This window comes from Peromyscus eremicus, chromosome 2 (assembly GCF_949786415.1).
Source record: "Peromyscus eremicus chromosome 2, PerEre_H2_v1, whole genome shotgun sequence".
NCBI classification, from domain to species: domain Eukaryota; kingdom Metazoa; phylum Chordata; class Mammalia; order Rodentia; family Cricetidae; genus Peromyscus; species Peromyscus eremicus.
Genome location: NC_081417.1, coordinates 48,079,932 through 48,090,752, shown reverse-complemented (window position 1 = coordinate 48,090,752; position 10,821 = coordinate 48,079,932).

The following is a 10,821-nucleotide window of genomic DNA, read 5'->3' as shown; positions in this document are numbered from 1 at the left end:
GATTATCTAAAGTTCGTGAGTTCATATGAGTTTGGTTCTGTTGTCTGTGTAGATTTCCCCATCATGATCTTGACCCCTCTTTTTCATATGATCCTTCTTTCCTCTCTTCTACTGGACTCCCAAAACTTGGCCTGGTGCTTGGCTGTGGATCTCTGCATCTGCTTCCATCAGTTACTGGATGAAGGCTCTATGATGACAGTTAGAATATTCACCAATCTGATTACCAGGGTAGGCCAGTTCAGGCACCCTCATCACTATTGATAGTAGTCGAAGCTGGGGTCATCCTTGTGGATTCCTGGGAATTTCCTTAGCACCAAGTTTCTCCCTAACCACATAATGTCTCCCTATATCAAGTTATCTATATCATTGCTCTTCCACTCCGTCCCTCCCACAGCTCAAGCATCCTGTTCTCTCATGTTCTCATTCTCCATTCCCTCCTCTCTGTTGTGTCCCCTCATCCCTAGTTTACTCATGGAGATCTCATTTGTTTTCCCTTCCCAAGGTGATCTGTGCATCCTTCTTAGGCTCCTCCTTGTTAGCTAGCTTCTCTGGAGCTGTGGGTTATAGTCTGGTTATCCACTTCTTTACATCTAGTATCCACTTATGAGTGAGTACATAACACGTTTGTATTTCTGAGTCTGGGTTACCTCACTCAGGGTGATATTATCTAGTTCCATCCATTTGCCTGCAAATTTCATGATGTCACTGTTTTTTACAGCTGAGAAATATTCCATTGGGTATATGTACCATACTTTCTTCATCCATTCTTCAGTTGACAGGCATCTAGGTTGTTTCTAGATTCTGGATATTACAAATAATGCTGCTATGAACATAGTTAAGCAAGTATCCTTGTGGTATGATTGAGTATCCCTTAGGTATAGGAACTTTAGACCGACAGCTGTGGAACATGCATGGGACTAGACTAGGCCCTCTGCATATTAGACACAGTTGTATAGGTTGGTCTGTTTGAAGGGCCCCTGGCAGTGGGACAGGATCTATCCCTGGTGCATGAGCTGGCTTTCTGGAACCCATTACCTATAGTGCGACACCTTGTTCAGCCTTGATGTGGGGGGCAGTGGCTTGGTCCTGCCTCAACAGGACTTCGCTGACTCCCCATGGGAGCCCTTACCCTTTTGGAGAATGAAATGTAGGGTGGGCCAGGGGGAAGGCTGAGGGGGGAGTGGGAGGAGGCATGAGAGGGGGATATCGGTTGTTGGTATGTAAAATGAATTTAAAAATGTGTATATTGTACTTTGAACAGTGAGAATTCCTTCCTGGGTCTTACTATTTTAGTACTCTGACAATTTTGCTAGAGGCAGCCTACTCTCTGAAGTCTGCAGAAGACTTCAGGGGGAAGTTTAACATCAGACACAAAAAGCTTAGTGTTTCGAGATTAAGGCTGGACGTCATCTCAAGTCACAATCCCTCTGTGCCTAATCTCTTCATCTGTGTAATGATGATAAAGGTACTCAGATTTTAAAAAATACACTAGCAGTTTTCTAAATGTATTAACCCCCTCACTATGAATTAATGTTGAGATAATTACTTGTCTGAGGACAGAAGTTTAAATTTTCAAAACTAATCCAGAGTCAAAATGAATTTGTTATGCATTAATGAATCATATATTGTGGAATATTCCTTTACAGTATGAGAATATATGTTGCTGTGATTGGTTTAATAAAGAAGCTGACTTGTCAATAGCTGAACAGAATAAGGTTAGGTAGAAAACCCAAGCAGAATGTTGGGAAGAAGGGTAGAGTCTAGAGTAGCCAAAAGATGCAGAGAGAAGCAAGATGGGCATGCTCTACTGAGAAAAGGTACCAGTCCATGTGGCAAAGCATAGATAAGAAATGTGGGTTTACATAAATGTAAGAGTTAGCTAGTAACAAATCTGAGCTATTGGCTGAGCACATATAATTAATATTAAGCCTCAGTGTGGTTACATGGGAATGGCTTACCTGAAAGAAAAGTCTGCCAACAATATATAAACCATCTCAAAACAATGTTTTCTCAAATATAATGCTACTCACCCACCCCCGTGTCGATCACATCACTAGTTCTGTAGCAGTGGTCATGGTGGACAAAAATGGCACATACTATCAATCTATCAATCTCCTTTTAATTATTAAATTGAAGATTGAGTAGCTGAGTACTCTTAAGCTTTTGGGCTTTGTACAACATGGGAAACTTATTAGTCTGCCCTCAAAACTGTGGAGAAAGGGACTTCAGTGAGCCTGAATAAAACAGTGAGGTTATCACGCAATTTTAGCTTTATAAATCAGTGAAGTCTCACTTTATTGTGTTACACATTGATCCAGGAGAAAGGTTTGAAGTACTAGATAGTAAAATTAATAATAATAAGAAGAACAATGAATAAAAGCAAAATATAATGTAGCATATTGTTTTAACATTTAATATAAATACTGACTTTTCATACTATAATTTACAAAGATGGTGATTATTAAAATATAGTTCTGAGGAATTTTTAGCTTAAGTACTCTAAAGAGGACAGTCATCTCATTTGTAAAGTAAAATGTGGTAAACTAGATAAACTGGAAGACCTCAACACTGTTGTTTAAAGCTGAATCTATATTATTGCAGATATGCTCAAGTACCTATGATTCCCCTGTGTTGAAAGCTCCATTCATAGAAATTCAATATATAATTAATTGTATTAGCACTGAATAAGAACTTACATGAAAACCCATTTATTACTGTAATTAACAGGCAATTCCACATAATTTATCTGGTAATCAAGAAAGGTTTATTTCTGGGAAAACTTACAGCCAATAGGGGTTGGTTACATGATCTGGGAGAGATGAGGTACCATCCAGTGGAGAACTCTGGCTTGGTGTCCTATCCAGCTTCAAGGACCATAAGGTATCCAGAAGGGCCAAACACATATGCATCTCGAGTCTTAAGGGGCTCCCTCTCAGTTATGCTCCAGGGGCAGGTAAGGCCCAGGGGCAGGTCATAGGCAGGTGTGGCAGTTACCTGCCATCACTCTAGGGGCAGTGTTTCAAGGTCAAAGTTGGAACAGCTACCCACTACACCCATTGGATTGCAGCCCTTAAAGAGATCAATACAAAAATGTAAATTGATGTCAGTTTTTTTGTATGGCATATATTACAGTGTGATTTCAGAAACAATGGATTATTGAAGGTTCTAAATCACTATTCTTTAACATGAAGCCATGCCAAAAATTACACGGATAATATTAACATTCCTTGAAGTGGCAACTTTATTCCCAGTTTTCTGAATATGAAGGCTATCAGAGAATGATGTTAATATCTTCCACACCTGTTGCAGTACTATTCTGTTTGAGTGATGAATTTGTCTTATGTGGAGGAAGCACTTAATAGCCACCTAGAACATCTCAGGGTCCTTAAGGATGAAATTAACCTTGCACTTGTTTCCCAGTATCTTCTCCAGCCTCAGAATGTCAAAAGTGGATAGTCTTTGGAAACACGCCTTTCTGATCAGCCTTCTACAAGAGGTCTTCCAGGACAGATTTGAGTTAAAATAAACCACAGTTTCACAGCCTATTTAAGATCAAGAGCTTTGGCAAACTTCAAAATAATGACCCCTTCCACTTGGTGCTTCTGAAATTCTGTTCTTCTTTTACTGGTGAATTATCTGTGGCTGAGTCACTTCAGTGGCACTGTTCTGGTGGGATGAGTTTTTCTCACTTATAATTCTTTGCCATGATGGACTTCAGAAAGTGTTTTCCAGAAACTCTTCTCCATAGAGGTCATTAAGTTGATCTCAAATTTTCCATACAGCTTAGACTTGGCTAAGCTCACCTCAATGCCTCAGGAAATTTCTTGTTTGAAGACTATCCACCATCATTTTTAATTTGATGGTTCTATCATATCTGCTTTCCTTTTCTCCTGATGCTGGATTACAAAGCTGCAAGTTTTCCAACTTGGAGTTCAGAAGGTCATGTTTCTTAATCACAAAGATCATTTTCTTTACCAGCCTTACAGAGATGGCCTTCTACATAAAGATCTTCTCCTTGGGAATAGAAAAGAGGGTACTGGGTACTCAGCTAACTTGAGTCCTAGAGAGAGCTCCCACTTTTTCCAGCAGAATGGTTAATGTGTTAGGGGTTTTGTTTGCTAATGATTTTGCATTCTTTCTTATAAATAATTTGTTTTGCTCTCTCTCTCTCTCTCTCTCTCTCTCTCTCTCTCTCTCTCTCTCTCTCTTTACTCACTCTTTTTATTCCCTTGTGATGTCCTTTTTGGCTTTTAAAGCTGGGATAATTCTCCTCTTGCAAAAGGAGTCCATCTATTTGAATGTATTTATCTTTATTGTTCTTTGGAAAGATTTAGAAGAGCTGATGCAACTTCCTTAAACATCTGGAGAAAGCTCCCATGAAATTCTCTGGCCTTTGGCTTTTCTTTGATTTTTCACTACTAATTTAACTTCCTTACTTATATTGGTTTGCTCATATTTTCTATGCTCTTTCATGATTCCGTCTTGATAAATTGTATTTTTCTATCAATTTATCAGTTCTACTAAGTTATCCATTATAATGCTGTGTATTTATTCATTTCATAATTTATCTTATATTCATGCTGACAAAGCTACCCCTGTTTTAACTTGGATAATATCACAGAATTTATCAAAGAATATAATCACTAAAGAAAACCCAAACTGAAATAAAATTGGAATTGAAAATCTCACAGATAAGCCTCACCAACAGATTAAAAGACATAAAAAAAAAAATTCACATCTTAAAGACAAGGAGCAAGAAATGGACAGCTCAGTCAAGAGAAATACTAAATATTTTTTTTAAAAAAAAATCACAAAACATTCAAGAAATGCAGGAAACTATGAAAAGAACTAACATATAAACAATAGGTTTAATTAATAGATTAAAAAAAATAGGTTCATCAGAATAACATCTGACTTTTCAGTGGAGACTCTGAAAGCTAGAAATAAGTGGATGGATATTCTTCCAGATCTAAATGACTCCCAAATGAATGAAAATTTGGTCAAGACATAAATTAAGAAGGAAATTTGAAACTTTTTAGAACTGAATAACAGTGAAATCACAGAATGTTCAAACCTACGGGACACATGATCATAGTTCTGAGGTAAGTTCACACCACGAAGTGCCTACAAAACAATGGGAAGATCTCATATTAGTAACTAAAATAGTAATAAGAAGAAATAATAGCCGGGTGGTGTTGGTGGCGGTGGTGGCGGCGCACGCCTTTAATCCCAGCACTCAGGAGGCAGAGCCAGGAGGATCTCTGTGAGTTCAAGGCCAGCCTGGTCTACAGAGCGAGATCCAGGACAGGCACAAAGCTACACAGAGAAACCCTGTCTCGAAAAACAACAACAACAAAAAAGAAGAAATAATAACCGTAAGGAATATATAGGAAGACATGACCACAGGACTGAAATCAATGGAAACAGGACAAACAAACAAAAATGACAATCCAAAGAATCAATGAAAACAAAGAGTAGATTGTTTGAGAATTCAACAAGATTGAGAAGTCTTTAGATAAATTTAAAAAAGGGCAGCCAGGCAGTGGTGGCACACGCCATTAATCCCAGCACTCTGGAGGCAGAGGCAGGTGGCCTCTGTGAGTTTGAGGCCAACCTGGGCTACAGAGCAAGTTCCAAGAAAGGTGCCAAAGGTACACAGAGAAATCCTTCTCAAAAAACAAAACAAAAACAAAAACAAAACAAAACAAAACAACAACAACAAAAAAAAACAACTGTAGATGAAAGTTTTCCTGTGTCCTGCCTGGCCTGAGGTCAGGACAAATCTCTCACCCGCTGGTCCAGCAGCTGCTCAGACCCAAATAAACACACACAAGCTAATATTTTTAAACTATGTCTATGGCAGACTTCTTGCTATCTAGTTCTTATATCTTAAATTAACCCATTTCTATAAATCTGTACTTTGCCATGTGGCTTGTGGCTTGTCAGTACTTTTACATCATGCTTCTCATTTGGTGGCTGGCAGAGTCCCCTCTGTTCTGCTTTTCTCCTACCTCCTCTCTAGTTAGAATGTTCCACCTAACCTTATTCTGCCTCACCATTGGCCAAACAGCTTTATTTATCAACCAGTCAGAGCAAAACATATTCACAGTATACAGAACGACATCACCCATCAAACAACATTCAATTTATAGAAGAAAAGGCAGACATCACAGGAATCTTGACGTAAATTCAGAGAATCAAAAGGACACACTTTAAAAGCCTGTACGCCACTACACTGGAAAACCTAAAAGCAGTGGATAAATAATTTGATGTATATAACTTCCAAAGGTAAATTAAGATTAAATGAACAATTTAAACACACTAATAACCCCTACTGAAAAAGAAACTTAACTTAAAAATCTCCCAACAATAAAAGCTCAGGCCCAGGTGTATTTAGCACAGAATTCTACCCACCCTTCAAAAAAGCAACTTGAACTAAACTAATAAAATTATTCCACAAATCAGAAACAGAAGCAATATTGCTTTATGTATTTTATCAAACTTTTATCCTCTATTGTCTTAATATGAAGACCACATGACAGCCCCACAAAAAGTATTATAAACCAATATCACTTATGAAGATAAATGCAAATATTTTCAATAAAATACTTGCAAACTAATTCAAGAACATGTCAGAAATATCAACCACTGTGATCAAATTGGCTTCATCCCAACTGGTCCAATATGTGTAAGTCCACAAACATAATCTACCACACAAAAAGATGACACATTAAAACCACATGATCATCTCATTACATGCAGAAAAGACCTTTGATAAAATCCAATACTCCTTGATGATAAAAGTCCTAGAGAGAGTAGGGATTAAAGTATAGCATAATAAAGGTGATTTATAGCAAGTTCACTGCCAACATCACTGAACCTGGTGAGAAACTCAAAAAGCATTTCCACTAAAATCAGAAACAAGACAAGGATGCCAACTCTCTCCATACTTATTAAATATAGTACTTGATGTCTGAGCTAGAGCCATAAGACAACTGAAGGGAACCAAGGAGACTAAAATAGAAAATAATTAAGTCAAAGTATTCTTATTTACAGATGATGAAGTTTGATATATAAAAGATTGGAAATACTCAATGAGGAAACTGCTACAGCTGATAAATACTTTCAGCAAAGAGGCAGAGTAGAATTTTTTTTCCCCAAGACAAGGTTTCTCTGTGTAGCTTTGCGCCTTTCCTGGGACTCACTTGGTAGTCCAGGCTGGCCTCGAACTCACAGAGATCTGCCTGGCTCTGCCTCCCGAGTGCTGGGATTAAAGGTGTGTGCCAGAGTAGAAAATTAACACACAAAACTCAGTAACCCTGAGAAGGAAGTCAGGAAAACAGTAACTCTGAAGATCCTCAATGAAAAATACCTTGAGGCCGGGCGGTGGTGGCGCACGCCTTTAATCCCAGCACTCGGGAGGCAGAGCCAGGCGGATCTCTGTGAGTTCGAGGCCAGCCTGGACTACCAAGTGAGTCCCAGGAAAGGCGCAAAGCTACACAGAGAAACCCTGTCTCGAAAAACCAAAAAAAAAAAAAAAAAAAAAAAAAAAAGAAAAATACCTTGAGATAACTCTAACCAAGTAAGTAAAAGACTTGTATAATAAAAATGTTACTTGAGTAGGAAATTGAAGAAAACACCAATAGATGAAAATATCTCTCATGCTTGTAGATCAGTAGGATTAACATGGAAATGGCCATCCTTCCAAAAGCAATCGGCAGATTCTCCAAAAGCCCCATCAAGATCCCAACACAATTCTTCTCATAAATTGAAAGAACAATCTACAAATACATATGGAAAGGCCAGAAAACAACAACAACAGCAGCAGCAGCAACAACAAAACCTAACCCAAAACAAATAAACAAAAAACAGGAGAGCAAAAACAATCCTGGACATTAAGAAAACCATCGAAGGTATCAGTATCCCAGATTCCAAGTTGCATTACAGAGCTATGTTATTAAAAACACATTGGTATTGGCATAAAGACAGACACAGTGATTTATGGAATAGAGTTGAAGACCCAGATATAATTCCACACACCTACACACATCTGATTTTTAACAAAGTCAGAAGTATACACTGGAGAAAAGAGAATTTTCAACAAGTAGTACTAGTCAAACTGGATGGGAAGCTATAAAAGAATGCTAATAGATCCATGTCTATCACCTTGAAAAAAACAGAATGCTTTTTTCAGAATCTCACTGACCTTCTTGGCTCTTGAAGATTTTCTTTCTTCACTCAGTTCTTAGTAATAATTGAAAAGCGTTGCATCAAAAAAAGAAAAGAAAATCTTGTGTGAATTGTGCTTTCTTAAATGCCTTCCAATTCCCCCCACATTCAAAAAGACAGCCACTTGTGGTCTGTTTTAGTTTCTATAATTACCCATGAGAAGATTAAGGAGTTACTTACTTTAAGGAGTCCAATTTAAAGTATAATTGAATATAGCATCACTTTTTAAAAAAGAAAATTTTCATAGCATTTCTCAAAATGTCTTGTTTCTGTCCCTGGGTACTTTTGAAAAATTCATTAGAAATTAATGACAAATTATTTCTCAAAACTTAAAGTCTTATAAATTCTGTATAAATATTATAACAAGGTTGAAAAAATGAAATCAAATAAAACCCTACTTTTCCCCATCAATAAATCTATTATTATCTATTTGTAACATAAAAATAAATATTTGCCTAAAATATCACAATACAAAATTATATGACAAGACATTCATGCTTGTAACCACAACACATCATTAATTCATAACATTTTATATATATCCTTATTGATATTTTCTCTTTTCACAGAATTTTTACAAATTGTATAAGAAATCAAGATTTTTTTCTTTTATTGAACCATACGATCTTTTAGCAAGGAATAAGCTTTTATGTGATAAATGGGTCAAAGACACAAACGGCTAATAGGAATATCATTTTCTACAATACATGAGGCAAATTTTAATCACAAAATTATCTACTGAAATTTTTAAAATGATAATGAGATTATTCATTACCTTAAGAAACTAAACACACTAGGCTTAGATTAATGTAAGATTCACAACACAAAACAAGGTATATAGTTTCCTCAGTTACCCTAAGGCACGTCTCACAGAAAATGCTTATATTTGTTTCTCCATTGGTTCACATTATTTCTGTTTATCTTTTCCTGTCTTAGTCTCCTCTCTTCTTTAAATATCCATGATAGTTAATGTCCTTACTAAATTCCCCTGTCTGTCTAGGTTATGTCTTCCAAAGCTCCCCACAATTTTATAAGATCTAACACAAATTAAAAGCATTAGGCTGGCATTAGCTCCATAGAGTCAATGAACTTCAACCAAATAATTAAAGAATCTCACTAAAGAATCCCGATATCATGGCTTATTCCAATACAAGTACACCATGAAAATATTTGGATGATTGATTAATCAGATTTTTTAAACAAATGCCCATCTTAGTTATAAACAAATGAATTTATTTAAAAGTTATAGTTGAATTCTGGAAAGATGGTTAGCTGGTTAAGAGCACTTGTTGCTCTTGCAGGGGACCCAAATTTGGTTGCCAGTATTCACCCACATCAGGCAGCTCAGATCCACGTGACACCCTCTAAGGGAACTGACAACATCTTCTGGTTTCCATGGGCACTCACGAACACTCAGTGTACATTCACAGGGACACACAGTCACATGCATGTAAAAAATAATTTAGAAGTTCTTTTTAAACTCATGACTTAAAATGTTATAACCTATAACATTGATATTCAAGTAATAGCTAACATAACTCACTGGGAAACATCTTTTAATAAGGTGTAGCTCATGCCCTTCATTTGTAAATACTTTGATGAACAAAGAAATAAGTGCAGCAACTTTGAAATCAGCAGAGTGACTCACTTAATGTATTTTCCTGGAGTCTTTTAGGCACACCAGATTGGACTCAGAATGAGAATTGAGAGAAACAAATTTGAATAGCTGTCTCTGTAGTTATTATACTATGACACTAAAATTTATGAAGGGATTTTTCATTTTGAGGGGTATTTCTAATTTCTGAAATGAATACAGACTAGAAAAGTTTCTAAATTTACTTGTGTGCATGTGTGAAAATGTTACAAATCTATTCCTGTGTATGCTGATTAAAAATTAAAAACAAAAATAAATTTTAAAATGCATGTGACATGGCTGCATGGGAAGAACACAATGGTTTGAGCCATTCTTCCTAATAAATGCTCTTCTTGTTAAAACATTTCTGTGAATTCCTCAGATTGGTACTAACAATTAATATGTTCATTAATCTTCATCTACATTTCTTGACATAGCTAAATCCATAATAAATGCAAAAGCATAAAATTGTAACTCATAAAATTTTTATGCATAAGAGGAATATCTCTAAATTACGTAGTAGGTGAGTAAAGGGCAAAAGTCCTCAGGTGTGAACTGATTTATCTGTGATGCTTTTGTTTCCAGCTGAAGACATCAAATGTTACTATCCCCAACAACTGAGGGGTCATCCAGTATCCATCACTTCCTTTCTTCTACTTTTACTCATGGTTCTGTTTTTGCATCCTGAGGATCAGAGTCACTGATGTAAACACAATAGGCGATACACAAACCTATGTAACATTTTAGACACAAACTATCAAAAGTTATAATCAGAAAGGACACATGAAAATATTGCAAGTGTTCAACACAAACAAGGCAGTTTTGCTCAGGAGCCTTACCCAGTTTCTTACTGTGCCATTATCTTTTTAAATTTTCTTTAATTGAAAATAGACCTTTTCATATAATAGATCCTGGTTGCAGTTTCCCTTTCCTCTATTCCTTCCAGTGTCTCCGCTCCT